At 47.4% G+C, this 18,178-nt stretch overlaps 52 non-coding genes across 52 annotated transcripts; all 52 read left to right on the top strand.

The window, feature by feature from the left end:
• The first annotated feature begins 170 nt into the window (after positions 1-170).
• On the top strand, positions 171-289 carry LOC145156083 (5S ribosomal RNA). The gene has a single exon (XR_013736509.1). It is a non-coding gene; the product is annotated as a 5S ribosomal RNA (ribosomal RNA).
• A 231-nt stretch (positions 290-520) lies between these two features.
• LOC145144299 (5S ribosomal RNA) lies at positions 521-639 on the top strand. The gene has a single exon (XR_013725310.1). It is a non-coding gene; the product is annotated as a 5S ribosomal RNA (ribosomal RNA).
• Positions 640-868: 229 nt separating this feature from the next.
• LOC145145005 (5S ribosomal RNA) lies at positions 869-987 on the top strand. Its single transcript, XR_013725999.1, has one exon. It is a non-coding gene; the product is annotated as a 5S ribosomal RNA (ribosomal RNA).
• A 229-nt stretch (positions 988-1,216) lies between these two features.
• Positions 1,217-1,335, top strand: LOC145152968 (5S ribosomal RNA). Its single transcript, XR_013733491.1, has one exon. It is a non-coding gene; the product is annotated as a 5S ribosomal RNA (ribosomal RNA).
• A 230-nt stretch (positions 1,336-1,565) lies between these two features.
• Positions 1,566-1,684, top strand: LOC145155593 (5S ribosomal RNA). The gene has a single exon (XR_013736025.1). It is a non-coding gene; the product is annotated as a 5S ribosomal RNA (ribosomal RNA).
• Positions 1,685-1,904: 220 nt separating this feature from the next.
• On the top strand, positions 1,905-2,023 carry LOC145156085 (5S ribosomal RNA). The gene has a single exon (XR_013736511.1). It is a non-coding gene; the product is annotated as a 5S ribosomal RNA (ribosomal RNA).
• Positions 2,024-2,253: 230 nt separating this feature from the next.
• Positions 2,254-2,372, top strand: LOC145144300 (5S ribosomal RNA). The gene has a single exon (XR_013725311.1). It is a non-coding gene; the product is annotated as a 5S ribosomal RNA (ribosomal RNA).
• Positions 2,373-2,601: 229 nt separating this feature from the next.
• Positions 2,602-2,720, top strand: LOC145145006 (5S ribosomal RNA). Its single transcript, XR_013726000.1, has one exon. It is a non-coding gene; the product is annotated as a 5S ribosomal RNA (ribosomal RNA).
• Positions 2,721-2,949: 229 nt separating this feature from the next.
• LOC145152969 (5S ribosomal RNA) lies at positions 2,950-3,068 on the top strand. The gene has a single exon (XR_013733492.1). It is a non-coding gene; the product is annotated as a 5S ribosomal RNA (ribosomal RNA).
• A 230-nt stretch (positions 3,069-3,298) lies between these two features.
• Positions 3,299-3,417, top strand: LOC145144504 (5S ribosomal RNA). The gene has a single exon (XR_013725512.1). It is a non-coding gene; the product is annotated as a 5S ribosomal RNA (ribosomal RNA).
• Positions 3,418-3,644: 227 nt separating this feature from the next.
• On the top strand, positions 3,645-3,763 carry LOC145152970 (5S ribosomal RNA). The gene has a single exon (XR_013733493.1). It is a non-coding gene; the product is annotated as a 5S ribosomal RNA (ribosomal RNA).
• A 229-nt stretch (positions 3,764-3,992) lies between these two features.
• LOC145144165 (5S ribosomal RNA) lies at positions 3,993-4,111 on the top strand. The gene has a single exon (XR_013725181.1). It is a non-coding gene; the product is annotated as a 5S ribosomal RNA (ribosomal RNA).
• A 229-nt stretch (positions 4,112-4,340) lies between these two features.
• Positions 4,341-4,459, top strand: LOC145155295 (5S ribosomal RNA). The gene has a single exon (XR_013735743.1). It is a non-coding gene; the product is annotated as a 5S ribosomal RNA (ribosomal RNA).
• A 230-nt stretch (positions 4,460-4,689) lies between these two features.
• LOC145155026 (5S ribosomal RNA) lies at positions 4,690-4,808 on the top strand. Its single transcript, XR_013735488.1, has one exon. It is a non-coding gene; the product is annotated as a 5S ribosomal RNA (ribosomal RNA).
• A 226-nt stretch (positions 4,809-5,034) lies between these two features.
• LOC145137557 (5S ribosomal RNA) lies at positions 5,035-5,153 on the top strand. The gene has a single exon (XR_013721111.1). It is a non-coding gene; the product is annotated as a 5S ribosomal RNA (ribosomal RNA).
• A 228-nt stretch (positions 5,154-5,381) lies between these two features.
• On the top strand, positions 5,382-5,500 carry LOC145143860 (5S ribosomal RNA). The gene has a single exon (XR_013724891.1). It is a non-coding gene; the product is annotated as a 5S ribosomal RNA (ribosomal RNA).
• A 229-nt stretch (positions 5,501-5,729) lies between these two features.
• Positions 5,730-5,848, top strand: LOC145144515 (5S ribosomal RNA). Its single transcript, XR_013725525.1, has one exon. It is a non-coding gene; the product is annotated as a 5S ribosomal RNA (ribosomal RNA).
• Positions 5,849-6,079: 231 nt separating this feature from the next.
• LOC145155702 (5S ribosomal RNA) lies at positions 6,080-6,198 on the top strand. The gene has a single exon (XR_013736131.1). It is a non-coding gene; the product is annotated as a 5S ribosomal RNA (ribosomal RNA).
• Positions 6,199-6,428: 230 nt separating this feature from the next.
• On the top strand, positions 6,429-6,547 carry LOC145155921 (5S ribosomal RNA). The gene has a single exon (XR_013736349.1). It is a non-coding gene; the product is annotated as a 5S ribosomal RNA (ribosomal RNA).
• A 226-nt stretch (positions 6,548-6,773) lies between these two features.
• Positions 6,774-6,894, top strand: LOC145146799 (5S ribosomal RNA). The gene has a single exon (XR_013727726.1). It is a non-coding gene; the product is annotated as a 5S ribosomal RNA (ribosomal RNA).
• A 228-nt stretch (positions 6,895-7,122) lies between these two features.
• Positions 7,123-7,241, top strand: LOC145147284 (5S ribosomal RNA). Its single transcript, XR_013728191.1, has one exon. It is a non-coding gene; the product is annotated as a 5S ribosomal RNA (ribosomal RNA).
• Positions 7,242-7,470: 229 nt separating this feature from the next.
• Positions 7,471-7,589, top strand: LOC145146118 (5S ribosomal RNA). The gene has a single exon (XR_013727069.1). It is a non-coding gene; the product is annotated as a 5S ribosomal RNA (ribosomal RNA).
• Positions 7,590-7,818: 229 nt separating this feature from the next.
• LOC145154869 (5S ribosomal RNA) lies at positions 7,819-7,937 on the top strand. The gene has a single exon (XR_013735338.1). It is a non-coding gene; the product is annotated as a 5S ribosomal RNA (ribosomal RNA).
• A 229-nt stretch (positions 7,938-8,166) lies between these two features.
• On the top strand, positions 8,167-8,285 carry LOC145147385 (5S ribosomal RNA). Its single transcript, XR_013728291.1, has one exon. It is a non-coding gene; the product is annotated as a 5S ribosomal RNA (ribosomal RNA).
• Positions 8,286-8,504: 219 nt separating this feature from the next.
• LOC145145323 (5S ribosomal RNA) lies at positions 8,505-8,623 on the top strand. The gene has a single exon (XR_013726302.1). It is a non-coding gene; the product is annotated as a 5S ribosomal RNA (ribosomal RNA).
• A 230-nt stretch (positions 8,624-8,853) lies between these two features.
• LOC145153607 (5S ribosomal RNA) lies at positions 8,854-8,972 on the top strand. The gene has a single exon (XR_013734106.1). It is a non-coding gene; the product is annotated as a 5S ribosomal RNA (ribosomal RNA).
• Positions 8,973-9,200: 228 nt separating this feature from the next.
• Positions 9,201-9,319, top strand: LOC145140742 (5S ribosomal RNA). Its single transcript, XR_013722262.1, has one exon. It is a non-coding gene; the product is annotated as a 5S ribosomal RNA (ribosomal RNA).
• Positions 9,320-9,547: 228 nt separating this feature from the next.
• On the top strand, positions 9,548-9,666 carry LOC145143861 (5S ribosomal RNA). The gene has a single exon (XR_013724892.1). It is a non-coding gene; the product is annotated as a 5S ribosomal RNA (ribosomal RNA).
• Positions 9,667-9,895: 229 nt separating this feature from the next.
• On the top strand, positions 9,896-10,014 carry LOC145144526 (5S ribosomal RNA). Its single transcript, XR_013725538.1, has one exon. It is a non-coding gene; the product is annotated as a 5S ribosomal RNA (ribosomal RNA).
• Positions 10,015-10,245: 231 nt separating this feature from the next.
• LOC145155703 (5S ribosomal RNA) lies at positions 10,246-10,364 on the top strand. The gene has a single exon (XR_013736132.1). It is a non-coding gene; the product is annotated as a 5S ribosomal RNA (ribosomal RNA).
• Positions 10,365-10,594: 230 nt separating this feature from the next.
• On the top strand, positions 10,595-10,713 carry LOC145144917 (5S ribosomal RNA). The gene has a single exon (XR_013725918.1). It is a non-coding gene; the product is annotated as a 5S ribosomal RNA (ribosomal RNA).
• A 225-nt stretch (positions 10,714-10,938) lies between these two features.
• Positions 10,939-11,057, top strand: LOC145137570 (5S ribosomal RNA). Its single transcript, XR_013721114.1, has one exon. It is a non-coding gene; the product is annotated as a 5S ribosomal RNA (ribosomal RNA).
• A 228-nt stretch (positions 11,058-11,285) lies between these two features.
• On the top strand, positions 11,286-11,404 carry LOC145143862 (5S ribosomal RNA). Its single transcript, XR_013724893.1, has one exon. It is a non-coding gene; the product is annotated as a 5S ribosomal RNA (ribosomal RNA).
• Positions 11,405-11,633: 229 nt separating this feature from the next.
• LOC145144537 (5S ribosomal RNA) lies at positions 11,634-11,752 on the top strand. Its single transcript, XR_013725551.1, has one exon. It is a non-coding gene; the product is annotated as a 5S ribosomal RNA (ribosomal RNA).
• Positions 11,753-11,983: 231 nt separating this feature from the next.
• LOC145155704 (5S ribosomal RNA) lies at positions 11,984-12,102 on the top strand. Its single transcript, XR_013736133.1, has one exon. It is a non-coding gene; the product is annotated as a 5S ribosomal RNA (ribosomal RNA).
• A 231-nt stretch (positions 12,103-12,333) lies between these two features.
• Positions 12,334-12,452, top strand: LOC145145931 (5S ribosomal RNA). The gene has a single exon (XR_013726882.1). It is a non-coding gene; the product is annotated as a 5S ribosomal RNA (ribosomal RNA).
• A 226-nt stretch (positions 12,453-12,678) lies between these two features.
• On the top strand, positions 12,679-12,799 carry LOC145146800 (5S ribosomal RNA). The gene has a single exon (XR_013727727.1). It is a non-coding gene; the product is annotated as a 5S ribosomal RNA (ribosomal RNA).
• Positions 12,800-13,027: 228 nt separating this feature from the next.
• LOC145147285 (5S ribosomal RNA) lies at positions 13,028-13,146 on the top strand. Its single transcript, XR_013728192.1, has one exon. It is a non-coding gene; the product is annotated as a 5S ribosomal RNA (ribosomal RNA).
• A 230-nt stretch (positions 13,147-13,376) lies between these two features.
• LOC145146119 (5S ribosomal RNA) lies at positions 13,377-13,495 on the top strand. The gene has a single exon (XR_013727070.1). It is a non-coding gene; the product is annotated as a 5S ribosomal RNA (ribosomal RNA).
• Positions 13,496-13,724: 229 nt separating this feature from the next.
• On the top strand, positions 13,725-13,843 carry LOC145154870 (5S ribosomal RNA). Its single transcript, XR_013735339.1, has one exon. It is a non-coding gene; the product is annotated as a 5S ribosomal RNA (ribosomal RNA).
• A 229-nt stretch (positions 13,844-14,072) lies between these two features.
• Positions 14,073-14,191, top strand: LOC145147386 (5S ribosomal RNA). Its single transcript, XR_013728292.1, has one exon. It is a non-coding gene; the product is annotated as a 5S ribosomal RNA (ribosomal RNA).
• A 228-nt stretch (positions 14,192-14,419) lies between these two features.
• LOC145145324 (5S ribosomal RNA) lies at positions 14,420-14,538 on the top strand. The gene has a single exon (XR_013726303.1). It is a non-coding gene; the product is annotated as a 5S ribosomal RNA (ribosomal RNA).
• A 231-nt stretch (positions 14,539-14,769) lies between these two features.
• LOC145153770 (5S ribosomal RNA) lies at positions 14,770-14,888 on the top strand. The gene has a single exon (XR_013734260.1). It is a non-coding gene; the product is annotated as a 5S ribosomal RNA (ribosomal RNA).
• Positions 14,889-15,116: 228 nt separating this feature from the next.
• On the top strand, positions 15,117-15,235 carry LOC145133778 (5S ribosomal RNA). The gene has a single exon (XR_013718754.1). It is a non-coding gene; the product is annotated as a 5S ribosomal RNA (ribosomal RNA).
• A 228-nt stretch (positions 15,236-15,463) lies between these two features.
• On the top strand, positions 15,464-15,582 carry LOC145144166 (5S ribosomal RNA). Its single transcript, XR_013725182.1, has one exon. It is a non-coding gene; the product is annotated as a 5S ribosomal RNA (ribosomal RNA).
• Positions 15,583-15,810: 228 nt separating this feature from the next.
• On the top strand, positions 15,811-15,929 carry LOC145155296 (5S ribosomal RNA). The gene has a single exon (XR_013735744.1). It is a non-coding gene; the product is annotated as a 5S ribosomal RNA (ribosomal RNA).
• Positions 15,930-16,159: 230 nt separating this feature from the next.
• LOC145144549 (5S ribosomal RNA) lies at positions 16,160-16,278 on the top strand. The gene has a single exon (XR_013725562.1). It is a non-coding gene; the product is annotated as a 5S ribosomal RNA (ribosomal RNA).
• Positions 16,279-16,507: 229 nt separating this feature from the next.
• LOC145144168 (5S ribosomal RNA) lies at positions 16,508-16,626 on the top strand. Its single transcript, XR_013725184.1, has one exon. It is a non-coding gene; the product is annotated as a 5S ribosomal RNA (ribosomal RNA).
• A 229-nt stretch (positions 16,627-16,855) lies between these two features.
• On the top strand, positions 16,856-16,974 carry LOC145155297 (5S ribosomal RNA). Its single transcript, XR_013735745.1, has one exon. It is a non-coding gene; the product is annotated as a 5S ribosomal RNA (ribosomal RNA).
• A 231-nt stretch (positions 16,975-17,205) lies between these two features.
• LOC145138985 (5S ribosomal RNA) lies at positions 17,206-17,324 on the top strand. Its single transcript, XR_013721806.1, has one exon. It is a non-coding gene; the product is annotated as a 5S ribosomal RNA (ribosomal RNA).
• Positions 17,325-17,553: 229 nt separating this feature from the next.
• LOC145154187 (5S ribosomal RNA) lies at positions 17,554-17,672 on the top strand. The gene has a single exon (XR_013734672.1). It is a non-coding gene; the product is annotated as a 5S ribosomal RNA (ribosomal RNA).
• Positions 17,673-17,900: 228 nt separating this feature from the next.
• Positions 17,901-18,019, top strand: LOC145145776 (5S ribosomal RNA). Its single transcript, XR_013726734.1, has one exon. It is a non-coding gene; the product is annotated as a 5S ribosomal RNA (ribosomal RNA).
• Positions 18,020-18,178: the final 159 nt, after the last annotated feature.

Genomic DNA, 18,178 nt, shown 5'->3' on the forward strand with positions numbered 1-18,178 from the left:
TTTTGTTTTTTTTTTCTTGCTATTTCTATGCTCGGGTGGCCTCCGTTTCATGGTTCATGGTCTTCGTATTTTTGGAACGGAGCCGATCGGTCACGTGGGTCCCACGCCTCGCGTACGAAAACAAAGGAGGTTCTGTGTCTTTTAAGACATACAAGCATGGACAGTATTTCGGGTGCGATCATACCAGCACTAATGCACCGGATCCCATCAGAACTCTGCAGTTAAGCGTGCTTGGGCGAGAGTAGTACTAGGATGGGTGACCCCATGGGAAGTCCTCGTGTTGCACCCCCCTTTTTCGTTGTCCGTTTGCGTTTTTTTAGATTTTACGTGCGGTTTTTTTTTTTTTTTTTTTTTCTTTCTTGCTATTTCTATGCTCGGGTGGCCTCCGCTTCATGGTTGATGGTCTTCGTATTTTTGGAACGGAGCTGATCGGTCACGTGGGTCCCACGCCTCGCGTACGAAAACAAAGGAGGTTCTGCGTGTTTTAAGACATACAAGCAATAAGCATGGATAGTATTTCGGGTGCGATCATACCAGCACTAATGCACCGGATCCCATTAGAACTCCGTAGTTAAGCGTGCTTGGGCGAGAGTACTACTAGGATGGGTGACCCCCTGGGAAGTCCTCGTGTTGCACCCCCCTTTTTCGTTGTCCGTTTGCGTTTTTTTAGATTTTACGTGCGGTTTTTTTTGTTTTTTTTTTCTTTCTTGCTATTTCTATGCTCGGGTGGCCTCCGTTTCATGGTTCATGGTCTTCGTATTTTTGGAACGGAGCCGATCGGTCACGTGGGTCCCACGCCTCGCGTACGAAAACAAAGGAGGTTCTGCGTCTTTTAAGACATACAAGCAATAAGCATGGATAGTATTTCGGGTGCGATCATACCAGCACTAATGTACCGGATCCTATCAGAACTCCGCAGTTAAGCGTGCTTGGGCGAGAGTAGTACTAGGATGGGTGACCCCCTGGGAAGTCCTCGTGTTGCACCCCCCTTTTTCGTTGTCCGTTTGCGTTTTTTTAGATTTTACGTGCGTTTTTTTTTTGTTTTTTTTTCTTTCTTGCTATTTCTATGCTCGGGTGGCCTCCGCTTCATGGTTGATGGTTTTCGTATTTTTGGAACGGAGCCGATCGGTCACGTGGGTCCCACGCCTCGCGTACGAAAACAAAGGAGGTTCTATGTCTTTTAAGACATACAAGCAACAAGCATGGACAGTATTTCGGGTGCGATCATACCAGCACTAATGCACCGGATCCCATCAGAACTCCGCAGTTAAGCGTGCTTGGGCGAGAGTAGTACTAGGATGGGTGACCCCATGGGAAGTCCTCGTGTTGCACCCCCCTTTTTCGTTGTCCGTTTGCGTTTTTTTAGATTTTACGTGCGGTTTTTTTTTTGTTTTTTTTTCTTTCTTGCTATTTCTATGCTCGGGTGGCCTCCGTTTCATGGTTCATGGTCTTCGTATTTTTGGAACGGAGCCGATCGGTCACGTGGGTCCCACGCCTCGCGTACGAAAACAAAGGAGGTTCTGCGTCTTTTAAGAGATACAAGCAATAAGCATGGATAATATTTCGGGTGCGATCATACCAGCACTAATGCACCAGATCCCATCAGAACTCCGCAGTTAAGCGTGCTTGGGCGAGAGTAGTACTAGGATGGGTGACCCCCTGGGAAGTCCTCGTGTTGCACCCCCCCTTTTTCGTTGTCCGTTTGCGTTTTTTTAGATTTTACGTGCGGTTTTTTTTTGTTTTTTTTTTCTTGCTATTTCTATGCTCGGGTGGCCTCCGTTTCATGGTTCATGGTCTTCGTATTTTTGGAACGGAGCCGATCGGTCACGTGGGTCCCACGCCTCGCGTACGAAAACAAAGGAGGTTCTGTGTCTTTTAAGACATACAAGCATGGACAGTATTTCGGGTGCGATCATACCAGCACTAATGCACCGGATCCCATCAGAACTCTGCAGTTAAGCGTGCTTGGGCGAGAGTAGTACTAGGATGGGTGACCCCATGGGAAGTCCTCGTGTTGCACCCCCCTTTTTCGTTGTCCGTTTGCGTTTTTTTAGATTTTACGTGCGGTTTTTTTTTTGTTTTTTTTTCTTTCTTGCTATTTCTATGCTCGGGTGGCCTCCGCTTCATGGTTGATGGTCTTCGTATTTTTGGAACGGAGCTGATCGGTCACGTGGGTCCCACGCCTCGCGTACGAAAACAAAGGAGGTTCTGCGTGTTTTAAGACATACAAGCAATAAGCATGGATAGTATTTCGGGTGCGATCATACCAGCACTAATGCACCGGATCCCATTAGAACTCCGTAGTTAAGCGTGCTTGGGCGAGAGTACTACTAGGATGGGTGACCCCCTGGGAAGTCCTCGTGTTGCACCCCCCTTTTTCGTTGTCCGTTTGCGTTTTTTTAGATTTTACGTGCGGTTTTTTTTGTTTTTTTTTTCTTTCTTGCTATTTCTATGCTCGGGTGGCCTCCGTTTCATGGTTCATGGTCTTCGTATTTTTGGAACGGAGCCGATCGGTCACGTGGGTCCCACGCCTCGCGTACGAAAACAAAGGAGGTTCTGCGTCTTTTAAGACATACAAGCAATAAGCATGGATAGTATTTCGGGTGCGATCATACCAGCACTAATGTACCGGATCCTATCAGAACTCCGCAGTTAAGCGTGCTTGGGCGAGAGTAGTACTAGGATGGGTGACCCCCTGGGAAGTCCTCGTGTTGCACCCCCCTTTTTCGTTGTCCGTTTGCGTTTTTTTAGATTTTACGTGCGTTTTTTTTTTGTTTTTTTTTCTTTCTTGCTATTTCTATGCTCGGGTGGCCTCCGCTTCATGGTTGATGGTTTTCGTATTTTTGGAACGGAGCCGATCGGTCACGTGGGTCCCACGCCTCGCGTACGAAAACAAAGGAGGTTCTATGTCTTTTAAGACATACAAGCAACAAGCATGGACAGTATTTCGGGTGCGATCATACCAGCACTAATGCACCGGATCCCATCAGAACTCCGCAGTTAAGCGTGCTTGGGCGAGAGTAGTACTAGGATGGGTGACCCCATGGGAAGTCCTCGTGTTGCACCCCCCTTTTTCGTTGTCCGTTTGAGTTTTTTTAGATTTTACGTGCGGTTTTTTTTTTGTTTTTTTTTCTTTCTTGCTATTTCTATGCTCGGGTGGCCTCCGTTTCATGGTTCATGGTCTTCGTATTTTTGGAACGGAGCCGATCGGTCACGTGGGTCCCACGCCTCGCGTACGAAAACAAAGGAGGTTCTGCGTCTTTTAAGAGATACAAGCAATAAGCATGGATAATATTTCGGGTGCGATCATACCAGCACTAATGCACCGGATCCCATCAGAACTCCGCAGTTAAGCGTGCTTGGGCGAGAGTAGTACTAGGATGGGTGACCCCCTGGGAAGTCCTCGTGTTGCACCCCCACTTTTTCGTTGTCCGTTTGCGTTTTTTTAGATTTTACGTGCGGTTTTTTTTTGTTTTTTTTTTCTTGCTATTTCTATGCTCGGGTGGCCTCCGTTTCATGGTTCATGGTCTTCGTATTTTTGGAACGGAGCCGATCGGTCACGTGGGTCCCACGCCTCGCGTACGAAAACAAAGGAGGTTCTGTGTCTTTTAAGACATACAAGCAATAAGCATGGACAGTATTTCGGGTGCGATCATACCAGCACTAATGCACCGGATCCCATCAGAACTCCGCAGTTAAGCGTGCTTGGGCGAGAGTAGTACTAGGATGGGTGACCCCATGGGAAGTCCTCGTGTTGCACCCCCCTTTTTCGTTGTCCGTTTGCGTTTTTTTAGATTTTACGTGCGGTTTTTTTTTGTTTTTTTTTCTTTCTTGCTATTTCTATGCTCGGGTGGCCTCCGCTTCATGGTTGATGGTCTTCGTATTTTTGGAACGGAGCTGATCGGTCACGTGGGTCCCACGCCTCGCGTACGAAAACAAAGGAGTTTCTGCGTCTTTTAAGACATACAAGCAATAAGCATGGATAGTATTTTGGGTGAGATCATACCAGCACTAATGCACCGGATCCCATCAGAACTCCGCAGTTAAGCGTGCTTGGGCGAGAGTAGTACTAGGATGGGTGACCCCCTGGGAAGTCCTCGTGTTGCACCCCCCTTTTTCGTTGTCCATTTGCGTTTTTTTAGATTTTACGTGCGGTTTTTTTTTGTTTTTTTTTCTTTCTTGCTATTTCTATGCTCGGGTGGCCTCCGTTTCATGGTTCATGGTCTTCGTATTTTTGGAACGGAGCCGATCGGTCACGTGGGTCCCACGCCTCGCGTACGAAAACAAAGGAGGTTCTGCGTCTTTTAAGACATACAAGCAATAAGCATGGATAGTATTTCGGGTGCGATCATACCAGCACTAATGCACCGGATCCCATCAGAACTCCGCAGTTAAGCGTGCTTGGGCGAGAGTGGTACTAGGATGGGTGACCCCCTGGGAAGTCCTCGTGTTGCACCCCCCTTTTTCGTTGTCCGTTTGCGTTTTTTTAGATTTTACGTGCGGTTTTTTTTTGTTTTTTTTTTCTTTCTTGCTATTTCTATGCTCGGGTGGCCTCCGTTTCATGGTTCATGGTCTTCGTATTTTTGGAACGGAGCCGATCGGTCACGTGGGTCCCACGCCTCGCGTACGAAAACAAAGGAGGTTCTGCGTCTTTTAAGACATACAAGCAATAAGCATGGATAGTATTTCGAGTGCGATCATACCAGCACTAATGCACCGGATCCCATCAGAACTCCGCAGTTAAGCGTGCTTGGGCGAGAGTAGTACTAGGATGGGTGACCCCCTGGGAAGTCCTCGTGTTGCACCCCCCTTTTTCGTTGTCCGTTTGCGTTTTTTTAGATTTTACGTGCGGTTTTTTTTTGTTTTTTTTTTCTTGCTATTTCTATGCTCGGGTGGCCTCCGTTTCATGGTTCATGGTCTTCGTATTTTTGGAACGGAGCCGATCGGTCACGTGGGTCCCACGCCTCGCGTACGAAAACAAAGGAGGTTCTGTGTCTTTTAAGACATACAAGCAATAAGCATGGACAGTATTTCGGGTGCGATCATACCAGCACTAATGCACCGGATCCCATCAGAACTCCGCAGTTAAGCGTGCTTGGGTGAGAGTAGTACTAGGATGGGTGACCCCATGGGAAGTCCTCGTGTTGCACCCCCTTTTTCGTTGTCCGTTTGCGTTTTTTTAGATTTTACGTGCGGTTTTTTTTTGTTTTTTTTTCTTTCTTGCTATTTCTATGCTCGGGTGGCCTCCGCTTCATGGTTGATGGTCTTCGTATTTTTGGAACGGAGCTGATCGGTCACGTGGGTCCCACGCCTCGCGTACGAAAACAAAGGAGTTTCTACGTCTTTTAAGACATACAAGCAATAAGCATGGATAGTATTTTGGGTGCGATCATACCAGCACTAATGCACCGAATCCCATCAGAACTCCGCAGTTAAGCGTGCTTGGGCGAGAGTAGTACTAGGATGGGTGACCCCCTGGGAAGTCCTCGTGTTGCACCCCCCTTTTTCGTTGTCCGTTTGCGTTTTTTTAGATTTTACGTGCGGTTTTTTTTTGTTTTTTTTTCTTTCTTGCTATTTCTATGCTCGGGTGGCCTCCGTTTCATGGTTCATGGTCTTCGTATTTTTGGAACGGAGCCGATCGGTCACGTGGGTCCCACGCCTCGCGTACGAAAACAAAGGAGGTTCTGCGTCTTTTAAGACATAAAAGCAATAAGCATGGATAGTATTTCGGGTGCGATCATACCAGCACTAATGCACCGGATCCCATCAGAACTCCGCAGTTAAGCGTGCTTGGGCGAGAGTAGTACTAGGATGGGTGACCCCCTGGGAAGTCCTCGTGTTGCACCCCCCTTTTTCGTTGTCCGTTTGTGTTTTTTTAGATTTTACGTGCGGTTTTTTTTTTGTTTTTTTTTTCTTTCTTGCTCTTTCTATGCTCGGGTGGCCTCCGTTTCATGGTTCATGGTCTTCGTATTTTTGGAACGGAGCCGATCGGTCACGTGGGTCCCACGCCTCGCGTACGAAAACAAAGGAGGTTCTGCGTCTTTTAAGACATACAAGCAATAAGCATGGATAGTATTTCGGGTGCGATCATACCAGCACTAATGCACCGGATCCCATCAGAACTCCGCAGTTAAGCGTGCTTGGGCGAGAGTCGTACTAGGATGGGTGACCCCCTGGGAAGTCCTCGTGTTGCACCCCCCTTTTTCGTTGTCCGTTTGCGTTTTTTTAGATTTTACGTGCGGTTTTTTTTTGTTTTTTTTTTCTTTCTTGCTATTTCTATGCTCGGGTGGCCTCCGTTTCATGGTTCATGGTCTTCGTATTTTTGGAACGGAGCCGATCGGTCACGTGGGTCCCACGCCTCGCGTACGAAAACAAAGGAGGTTCTGCGTCTTTTAAGACATACAAGCAATAAACATGGATAGTATTTCGGGTGCGATCATACCAGCACTAATGCATCGGATCCCATCAGAACTCCGCAGTTAAGCGTGCTTGGGCGAGAGTAGTACTAGGATGGGTGACCCCCTGGGAAGTCCTCGTGTTGCACCCCCCTTTTTCGTTGTCCGTTTGCGTTTTTTTAGATTTTACGTGCGGTTTTTTTTTGTTTTTTTTTTCTTGCTATTTCTATGCTCGGGTGGCCTCCGTTTCATGGTTCATGGTCTTCGTATTTTTGGAACGGAGCCGATCGGTCACGTGGGTCCCACGCCTCGCGTACGAAAACAAAGGAGGTTCTGTGTCTTTTAAGACATACAAGCAATAAGCATGGACAGTATTTCGGGTGCGATCATATACCAGCACTAATGCACCGGATCCCATCAGAACTCCGCAGTTAAGCGTGCTTGGGCGAGAGTAGTACTAGGATGGGTGACCCCATGGGAAGTCCTCGTGTTGCACCCCCTTTTTCGTTGTCCGTTTGCGTTTTTTTAGATTTTACGTGCGGTTTTTTTTTGTTTTTTTTTCTTTCTTGCTATTTCTATGCTCGGGTGGCCTCCGCTTCATGGTTGATGGTCTTCGTATTTTTGGAACGGAGCTGATCGGTCACGTGGGTCCCACGCCTCGCGTACGAAAACAAAGGAGTTTCTGCGTCTTTTAAGACATACAAGCAATAAGCATGGATAGTATTTTGGGTGCGATCATACCAGCACTAATGCACCGAATCCCATCAGAACTCCGCGGTTAAGCGTGCTTGGGCGAGAGTAGTACTAGGATGGGTGACCCCCTGGGAAGTCCTCGTGTTGCACCCCCCTTTTTCGTTGTCTGTTTGCGTTTTTTTAGATTTTACGTGCGGTTTTTTTTTGTTTTTTTTTCTTTCTTGCTATTTCTATGCTCGGGTGGCCTCCGCTTCATGGTTGATGGTTTTCGTATTTTTGGAACGGAGCCGATCGGTCACGTGGGTTCCACGCCTCGCGTACGAAAACAAAGGAGGTTCTGCGTCTTTTAAGACATACAAGCAATAAGCATGGATAGTATTTCGGGTGCGATCATACCAGCACTAATGCACCGGATCCCATCAGAACTTCGCAGTTAAGTGTGCTTGGACGAGAGTAGTACTAGGATGGGTGACCCCCTGGGAAGTCCTCGTGTTGCACCCCCTTTTTTCGTTGTCCGTTTGCGTTTTTTTAGATTTTACGTGCGGTTTTTTTTTTGTTTTTTTTCTTTCTTGCAATTTCTATGCTCGGGTGGCCTCCGTTTCATGGTTCATGGTCTTCGTATTTTTGGAACGGAGCCGATCGGTCACGTGGGTCCCACGCCTCGCGTACGAAAACAAAGGAGGTTCTGCGTCTTTTAAGACATACAAGCAATAAGCATGGATAGTATTTCGGGTGCGATCATACCAGCACTAATGCACCGGATCCCATCAGAACTCCGCAGTTAAGCGTGCTTGGGCGAGAGTAGTACTAGGATGGGAGACCCCCTGGGAAGTACTCGTGTTGCACCCCCCTTTTTCGTTGTCCGTTTGCGTTTTTTTAGATTTTACGTGCGGTTTTTTTTTGTTTTTTTTTCTTTCTTGCTATTTCTATGCTCGGGTGGCCTCCGCTTCATGGTTCATGGTCTTCGTATTTTTGGAACGGAGCCGATCGGTCACGTTGGTCCCACGCCTCGCGTACGAAAACAAAGGAGGTTCTGCGTCTTTTAAGACATACAAGCAATAAGCATGGATAGTATTTCGGGTGCGATCATACCAGCACTAATGCACCGGATCCTATCAGAACTCCGCAGTTAAGCGTGCTTGGGCGAGAGTAGTACTAGGATGGGTGACCCCCTGGGAAGTCCTCATGTTGCACCCCCCTTTTTCGTTGTTTGTTTGCGTTTTTTTAGATTTTACGTGCGGTTTTTTTTTCTTTCTTGCTATTTCTATGCTCGGGTGGCCTCCGCTTCATGGTTGATGGTTTTCGTATTTTTGGAACGGAGCCGATCGGTCACGTGGGTCCCACGCCTCGCGTACGAAAACAAAGGAGGTTCTGTGTCTTTTAAGACATACAAGCAATAAGCATGGACAGTATTTCGGGTGCGATCATACCACCACTAATGCACCGGATCCCATCAGAACTCCGCAGTTAAGCGTGCTTGGGCGAGAGTAGTACTAGGATGGGTGACCCCATGGGAAGTCCTCGTGTTGCACCCCCCTTTTTCGTTGTCCGTTTGCGTTTTTTTAGATTTTACGTGCGGTTTTTTTTTGTTTTTTTTTTCTTTCTTGCTATTTCTATGCTCGGGTGGCCTCCGTTTCATGGTTCATGGTCTTCGTATTTTTGGAACGGAGCCGATCGGTCACGTGGGTCCCACGTCTCGCGTACGAAAACAAAGGAGGTTCTGCGTCTTTTAAGACATACAAGCAATAAGCATGGATAGTATTTCGGGTGCGATCATACCAGCACTAATGCACCGGATCCCATTAGAACTCCGCAGTTAAGCGTGCTTGGGCGAGAGTAGTACTAGGATGGGTGACCCCCTGGGAAGTCCTCGTGTTGCACCCCTACTTTTTCGTTGTCCGTTTGCGTTTTTTTAGATTTTACGTGCGGTTTTTTTTTGTTTTTTTTTTTCTTGCTATTTCTATGCTCGGGTGGCCTCCGTTTCATGGTTCATGGTCTTCGTATTTTTGGAACGGAGCCGATCGGTCACGTGGGTCCCACGCCTCGCGTACGAAAACAAAGGAGGTTCTGTGTCTTTTAAGACATACAAGCAATAAGCATGGACAGTATTTCGGGTGCGATCATACCAGCACTAATGCACCGGATCCCATCAGAACTCCGCAGTTAAGCGTGTTTGGGCGAGAGTAGTACTAAGATGGGTGACCCCATGGGAAGTCCTCGTGTTGCACCCCCTTTTTCGTTGTCCGTTTGCGTTTTTTTAGATTTCACGTGCGGTTTTTTTATGTTTTTTTTTCTTTCTTGCTATTTCTATGCTCGGGTGGCCTCCGCTTCATGGTTGATGGTCTTCGTATTTTTGGAACGGAGCTGATCGGTCACGTGGGTCCCACGCCTCGCGTACGAAAACAAAGGAGTTTCTACGTCTTTTAAGACATACAAGCAATAAGCATGGATAGTATTTTGGGTGCGATCATACCAGCACTAATGCACCGAATCCCATCAGAACTCCGCAGTTAAGCGTGCTTGGGCGAGAGTAGTACTAGGATGGGTGACCCCCTGGGAAGTCCTCGTGTTGCACCCCCCTTTTTCGTTGTCCGTTTGCGTTTTTTTAGATTTTACGTGCGGTTTTTTTTTGTTTTTTTTTCTTTCTTGCTATTTCTATGCTCGGGTGGCCTCCGTTTCATGGTTCATGGTCTTCGTATTTTTGGAACGGAGCCGATCGGTCACGTGGGTCCCACGCCTCGCGTACGAAAACAAAGGAGGTTCTGCGTCTTTTAAGACATAAAAGCAATAAGCATGGATAGTATTTCGGGTGCGATCATACCAGCACTAATGCACCGGATCCCATCAGAACTCCGCAGTTAAGCGTGCTTGGGCGAGAGTAGTACTAGGATGGGTGACCCCCTGGGAAGTCCTCGTGTTGCACCCCCCTTTTTCGTTGTCCGTTTGCGTTTTTTTAGATTTTACGTGCGGTTTTTTTTTTGTTTTTTTTTTCTTTCTTGCTCTTTCTATGCTCGGGTGGCCTCCGTTTCATGGTTCATGGTCTTCGTATTTTTGGAACGGAGCCGATCGGTCACGTGGGTCCCACGCCTCGCGTACGAAAACAAAGGAGGTTCTGCGTCTTTTAAGACATACAAGCAATAAGCATGGATAGTATTTCGGGTGCGATCATACCAGCACTAATGCACCGGATCCCATCAGAACTCCGCAGTTAAGCGTGCTTGGGCGAGAGTCGTACTAGGATGGGTGACCCCCTGGGAAGTCCTCGTGTTGCACCCCCCTTTTTCGTTGTCCGTTTGCGTTTTTTTAGATTTTACGTGCGGTTTTTTTTTGTTTTTTTTTTCTTTCTTGCTATTTCTATGCTCGGGTGGCCTCCGTTTCATGGTTCATGGTCTTCGTATTTTTGGAACGGAGCTGATCGGTCACGTGGGTCCCACGCCTCGCGTACGAAAACAAAGGAGGTTCTGCGTCTTTTAAGACATACAAGCAATAAGCATGGATAGTATTTCGAGTGCGATCATACCAGCACTAATGCACCGGATCCCATCAGAACTCCGCAGTTAAGCGTGCTTGGGCGAGAGTAGTACTAGCATGGGTGACCCCCTGGGAAGTCCTCGTGTTGCACCCTCCTTTTTCGTTGTCCGTTTGCGTTTTTTTAGATTTTACATGCGGTTTTTTTTTGTTTTTTTTTCTTGCTATTTCTATGCTCGGGTGGCCTCCGTTTCATGGTTCATGGTCTTCGTATTTTTGGAACGGAGCCGATCGGTCACGTGGGTCCCACGCCTCGCGTACGAAAACAAAGGAGGTTCTGTGTCTTTTAAGACATACAAGCAATAAGCATGGACAGTATTTCGGGTGCGATCATACCAGCACTAATGCACCGGATCCCATCAGAACTCCGCAGTTAAGCGTGCTTGGGTGAGAGTAGTACTAGGATGGGTGACCCCATGGGAAGTCCTCGTGTTGCACCCCCTTTTTCGTTGTCCGTTTGCGTTTTTTTAGATTTTACGTGCGGTTTTTTTTTGTTTTTTTTTCTTTCTTGCTATTTCTATGCTCGGGTGGCCTCCGCTTCATGGTTGATGGTCTTCGTATTTTTGGAACGGAGCTGATCGGTCACGTGGGTCCCACGCCTCGCGTACGAAAACAAAGGAGTTTCTACGTCTTTTAAGACATACAAGCAATAAGCATGGATAGTATTTTGGGTGCGATCATACCAGCACTAATGCACCGAATCCCATCAGAACTCCGCAGTTAAGCGTGCTTGGGCGAGAGTAGTACTAGGATGGGTGACCCCCTGGGAAGTCCTCGTGTTGCACCCCCCTTTTTCGTTGTCCGTTTGCGTTTTTTTAGATTTTACGTGCGGTTTTTTTTTGTTTTTTTTTCTTTCTTGCTATTTCTATGCTCGGGTGGCCTCCGTTTCATGGTTCATGGTCTTCGTATTTTTGGAACGGAGCCGATCGGTCACGTGGGTCCCACGCCTCGCGTACGAAAACAAAGGAGGTTCTGCGTCTTTTAAGACATAAAAGCAATAAGCATGGATAGTATTTCGGGTGCGATCATACCAGCACTAATGCACCGGATCCCATCAGAACTCCGCAGTTAAGCGTGCTTGGGCGAGAGTAGTACTAGGATGGGTGACCCCCTGGGAAGTCCTCGTGTTGCACCCCCCTTTTTCGTTGTCCGTTTGCGTTTTTTTAGATTTTACGTGCGGTTTTTTTTTTGTTTTTTTTTTCTTTCTTGCTCTTTCTATGCTCGGGTGGCCTCCGTTTCATGGTTCATGGTCTTCGTATTTTTGGAACGGAGCCGATCGGTCACGTGGGTCCCACGCCTCGCGTACGAAAACAAAGGAGGTTCTGCGTCTTTTAAGACATACAAGCAATAAGCATGGATAGTATTTCGGGTGCGATCATACCAGCACTAATGCACCGGATCCCATCAGAACTCCGCAGTTAAGCGTGCTTGGGCGAGAGTCGTACTAGGATGGGTGACCCCCTGGGAAGTCCTCGTGTTGCACCCCCTTTTTTCGTTGTCCGTTTGCGTTTTTTTAGATTTTACGTGCGGTTTTTTTTTGTTTTTTTTTTTCTTTCTTGCTATTTCTATGCTCGGGTGGCCTCCGTTTCATGGTTCATGGTCTTCGTATTTTTGGAACGGAGCCGATCGGTCACGTGGGTCCCACGCCTCGCGTACGAAAACAAAGGAGGTTCTGCGTCTTTTAAGACATACAAGCAATAAACATGGATAGTATTTCGGGTGCGATCATACCAGCACTAATGCATCGGATCCCATCAGAACTCCGCAGTTAAGCATGCTTGGGCGAGAGTAGTACTAGGATGGGTGACCCCCTGGGAAGTCCTCGTGTTGCACCCCCCTTTTTCGTTGCCCGTTTGCGTTTTTTTAGATTTTACGTGCGGTTTTTTTTTGTTTTTTTTTTCTTGCTATTTCTATGCTCGGGTGGCCTCCGTTTCATGGTTCATGGTCTTCGTATTTTTGGAACGGAGCCGATCGGTCACGTGGGTCCCACGCCTCGCGTACGAAAACAAAGGAGGTTCTGTGTCTTTTAAGACATACAAGCAATAAGCATGGACAGTATTTCGGGTGCGATCATATACCAGCACTAATGCACCGGATCCCATCAGAACTCCGCAGTTAAGCGTGCTTGGGCGAGAGTAGTACTAGGATGGGTGACCCCATGGGAAGTCCTCGTGTTGCACCCCCTTTTTCGTTGTTCGTTTGCGTTTTTTTAGATTTTACGTGCGGTTTTTTTTTGTTTTTTTTTCTTTCTTGCTATTTCTATGCTCGGGTGGCCTCCGCTTCATGGTTGATGGTCTTCGTATTTTTGGAACGGAGCTGATCGGTCACGTGGGTCCCACGCCTCGCGTACGAAAACAAAGGAGTTTCTGCGTCTTTTAAGACATACAAGCAATAAGCATGGATAGTATTTTGGGTGCGATCATACCAGCACTAATGCACCGAATCCCATCAGAACTCCGCGGTTAAGCGTGCTTGGGCGAGAGTAGTACTAGGATGGGTGACCCCCTGGGAAGTCCTCGTGTTGCACCCCCCTTTTTCGTTGTCTGTTTGCGTTTTTTTAGATTTTACGTGCGGTTTTTTTTTTGTTTTTTTTTCTTTCTTGCTATTTCTATGCTCGGGTGGCCTCCGCTTCATGGTTGATGGTTTTCGTATTTTTGGAACGGAGCCGATCGGTCATGTGGGTTCCACGCCTCGCGTACGAAAACAAAGGAGGTTCTGCGTCTTTTAAGACATACAAGCAATAAGCATGGATAGTATTTCGGGTGCGATCATACCAGCACTAATGCACCGGATCCCATCAGAACTTCGCAGTTAAGTGTGCTTGGACGAGAGTAGTACTAGGATGGGTGACCCCCTGGGAAGTCCTCGTGTTGCACCCCCTTTTTTCGTTGTCCGTTTGCGTTTTTTTAGATTTTACGTGCGGTTTTTTTTTTGTTTTTTTTCTTTCTTGCAATTTCTATGCTCGGGTGGCCTCCGTTTCATGGTTCATGGTCTTCGTATTTTTGGAACGGAGCCGATCGGTCACGTGGGTCCCACGCCTCGCGTACGAAAACAAAGGAGGTTCTGCGTCTTTTAAGACATACAAGCAATAAGCATGGATAGTATTTCGGGTGCGATCATACCAGCACTAATGCACCGGATCCCATCAGAACTCCGCAGTTAAGCGTGCTTGGGCGAGAGTAGTACTAGGATGGGAGACCCCCTGGGAAGTACTCGTGTTGCACCCCCCTTTTTCGTTGTCCGTTTCCGTTTTTTTAGATTTTACGTGCGGTTTTTTTTTGTTTTTTTTTCTTTCTTGCTATTTCTATGCTCGGGTGGCCTCCGCTTCATGGTTCATGGTCTTCGTATTTTTGGAACGGAGCCGATCGGTCACGTTGGTCCCACGCCTCGCGTACGAAAACAAAGGAGGTTCTGCGTCTTTTAAGACATACAAGCAATAAGCATGGATAGTATTTCGGGTGCGATCATACCAGCACTAATGCACCGGATCCTATCAGAACTCCGCAGTTAAGCGTGCTTGGGCGAGAGTAGTACTAGGATGGGTGACCCCCTGGGAAGTCCTCATGTTGCACCCCCCTTTTCGTTGTCCGTTTGCGTTTTTTTAGATTTTACGTGCGGCTTTTTTTTGTTTTTTTTTCTTTCTTGCTATTTCTATGCTCGGGTGGCCTCCGCTTCATGGTTGATGGTTTTCGTATTTTTGGAACGGAGCCGATCGGTCACGTGGGTCCCACGCCTCGCGTACGAAAACAAAGGAGGTTCTGTGTCTTTTAAGACATACAAGCAATAAGCATGGACAGTATTTCGGGTGCGATCATACCACCACTAATGCACCGGATCCCATCAGAACTCCGCAGTTAAGCGTGCTTGGGCGAGAGTAGTACTAGGATGGGTGACCCCATGGGAAGTCCTCGTGTTGCACCCCCCTTTTTCGTTGTCCGTTTGCGTTTTTTTAGATTTTACGTGCGGTTTTTTTTTTGTTTTTTTTTTCTTTCTTGCTATTTCTATGCTCGGGTGGCCTCCGTTTCATGGTTCATGGTCTTCGTATTTTTGGAACGGAGCCGATCGGTCACGTGGGTCCCACGTCTCGCGTACGAAAACAAAGGAGGTTCTGCGTCTTTTAAGACATACAAGCAATAAGCATGGATAGTATTTCGGGTGCGATCATACCAGCACTAATGCACCGGATCCCATCAGAACTCCGCAGTTAAGCGTGCTTGGGCGAGAGTAGTACTAGGATGGGTGACCCTCTGGGAAGTCCTCGTGTTGCACCCCTACTTTTTCGTTGTCCGTTTGCGTTTTTTTAGATTTTACGTGCGGTTTTTTTTTTGTTTTTTTTTTCTTGCTATTTCTACGCTCGGGTGGCCTCCGTTTCATGGTTCATGGTCTTCGTATTTTTGGAACGGAGCCGATCGGTCACGTGGGTCCCACGCCTCGCGTACGAAAACAAAGGAGGTTCTGTGTCTTTTAAGACATACAAGCAATAAGCATGGACAGTATTTCGGGTGCGATCATACCAGCACTAATGCACCGGATCCCATCAGAACTCCGCAGTTAAGCGTGTTTGGGCGAGAGTAGTACTAGGATGGGTGACCCCATGGGAAGTCCTCGTGTTGCACCCCCTTTTTCGTTGTCCGTTTGCGTTTTTTTAGATTTTACGTGCGGTTTTTTTATGTTTTTTTTTCTTTCTTGCTATTTCTATGCTCGGGTGGCCTCCGCTTCATGGTTGATGGTCTTCGTATTTTTGGAACGGAGCTGATCGGTCACGTGGGTCCCACGCCTCGCGTACGAAAACAAAGGAGTTTCTGCGTCTTTTAAGACATACAAGCAATAAGAATGGATAGTATTTTGGGTGAGATCATACCAGCACTAATGCACCGGATCCCATCAGAACTCCGCAGTTAAGCGTGCTTGGGCGAGAGTAGTACTAGGATGGGTGACCCCCTGGGAAGTCCTCGTGTTGCACCCCCCTTTTTCGTTGTCCGTTTGCGTTTTTTTAGATTTTACGTGCGGTTTTTTTTTGTTTTTTTTCTTTCTTGCTATTTCTATGCTCGGGTGGCCTCCGTTTCATGGTTCATGGTCTTCGTATTTTTGGAACGGAGCCGATCGGTCACGTGGGTCCCACGCCTCGCGTACGAAAACAAAGGAGGTTCTGCGTCTTTTAAGACATACAAGCAATAAGCATGGATAGTATTTCGGGTGCGATCATACCAGCACTAATGCACCGGATCCCATCAGAACTCCGCAGTTAAGCGTGCTTGGGCGAGAGTGGTACTAGGATGGGTGACCCCCTGGGAAGTCCTCGTGTTGCACCCCCCTTTTTCGTTGTCCGTTTGCGTTTTTTTAGATTTTACGTGCGGTTTTTTTTTTGTTTTTTTTTCTTTCTTGCTATTTCTATGCTCGGGTGGCCTCCGTTTCATGGTTCATGGTCTTCGTATTTTTGGAACGGAGCCGATCGGTCACGTGGGTCCCACGCCTCGCGTACGAAAACAAAGGAGGTTCTGTGTCTTTTAAGACATACAAGCAATAAGCATGGACAGTATTTCGGGTGCGATCATACCAGCACTAATGCACCGGATCCCATCAGAACTCCGCAGTTAAGCGTGCTTGGGCGAGAGTAGTACTAGGATGGGTGACCCCCTGGGAAGTCCTCGTGTTGCACCCCCCTTTTTCGTTGTCCGTTTGCGTTTTTTTAGATTTTACGTGCGGTTTTTTTTTGTTTTTTTTTCTTTCTTGCTATTTCTATGCTCGGGTGGCCTCCGCTTCATGGTTGATGGTCTTCGTATTTTTGGAACGGAGCTGATCGGTCACGTGGGTCCCATGCCTCGCGTACGAAAACAAAGGAGTTTCTGCGTCTTTTAAGACATACAAGCAATAAGCATGGATAGTATTTTGGGTGAGATCATACCAGCACTAATGCACCGGATCCCATCAGAACTCCGCAGTTAAGCGTGCTTGGGCGAGAGTAGTACTAGGATGGGTGACCCCCTGGGAAGTCCTCGTGTTGCACCCCCCTTTTTCGTTGTCCGTTTGCGTTTTTTTAGATTTTACGTGCGGTTTTTTTTTGTTTTTTTTTCTTTCTTGCTATTTCTATGCTCGGGTGGCCTCCGTTTCATGGTTCATGGTCTTCGTATTTTTGGAACGGAACCGATCGGTCACGTGGGTCCCACGCCTCGCGTACGAAAACAAAGGAGGTTCTGCGTCTTTTAAGACATACAAGCAATAAGCATGGATAGTATTTCGGGTGCGATCATACCAGCACTAATGCACCGGATCCCATCAGAACTCCGCAGTTAAGCGTGCTTGGGCGAGAGTGGTACTAGGATGGGTGACCCCCTGGGAAGTCCTCGTGTTGCACCCCCCTTTTTCGTTGTCCGTTTGCGTTTTTTTAGATTTTACGTGCGTTTTTTTTTTTTGTTTTTTTTTCTTTCTTGCTATTTCTATGCTCGGGTGGCCTCCGTTTCATGGTTCATGGTCTTCGTATTTTTGGAACGGAGCCTATCGGTCACGTGGGTCCCACGCCTCGCGTACGAAAACAAAGGAGGTTCTGCGTCTTTTAAGACATACAAGCAATAAGCATGGATAGTATTTCGGGTGCGATCATACCAGCACTAATGCACCGGATCCCATCAGAACTCCGCAGTTAAGCGTGCTTGGGCGAGAATGGTACTAGGATGGGTGACCCCCTGGGAAGTCCTCGTGTTGCACCCCCCTTTTTCGTTGTCCGTTTGCGTTTTTTTAGATTTTACGTGCGGTTTTTTTTTTGTTTTTTTTCTTTCTTGCAATTTCTATGCTCGGGTGGCCTCCGTTTCATGGTTCATGGTCTTCGTATTTTTGGAACGGAGCCGATCGGTCACGTGGGTCCCACGCCTCGCGTACGAAAACAAAGGAGGTTCTGCGTCTTTTAAGACATACAAGCAATAAGCATGGATAGTATTTCGGGTGCGATCATACCAGCACTAATGCACCGGATCCCATCAGAACTCCGCAGTTAAGCGTGCTTGGGCGAGAGTAGTACTAGGATGGGTGACCCCCTGGGAAGTACTCGTGTTGCACCCCCCTTTTTCGTTGTCCGTTTGCGTTTTTTTAGATTTTACGTGCGGTTTTTTTTGTTTTTTTTTCTTTCTTGCTATTTCTATGCTCGGGTGGCCTCCGCTTCATGGTTCATGGTCTTCGTATTTTTGGAACGGAGCCGATCGGTCACGTGGGTCCCACGCCTCGCGTACGAAAACAAAGGAGGTTCTGCGTCTTTTAAGACATACAAGCAATAAGCATGGATAGTATTTCGGGTGCGATCATACCAGCACTAATGCACCGGATCCTATCAGAACTCCGCAGTTAAGCGTGCTTGGGCGAGAGTAGTACTAGGATGGGTGACCCCCTGGGAAGTCTTCGTGTTGCACCCCCCTTTTTCGTTGTCCGTTTGCGTTTTTTTAGATTTTACGTGCGGTTTTTTTTTGTTTTTTTTTCTTTCTTGCTATTTCTATGCTCGGGTGGCCTCCGCTTCATGGTTGATGGTTTTCGTATTTTTGGAACGGAGCCGATCGGTCACGTGGGTCCCACGC

This window comes from Lactuca virosa, chromosome 1, assembly GCF_052849685.1.
Source record: "Lactuca virosa cultivar CGN04683 chromosome 1, Lactuca_virosa_CGN04683_v6, whole genome shotgun sequence".
NCBI classification, from domain to species: Eukaryota; Viridiplantae; Streptophyta; class Magnoliopsida; order Asterales; family Asteraceae; genus Lactuca; species Lactuca virosa.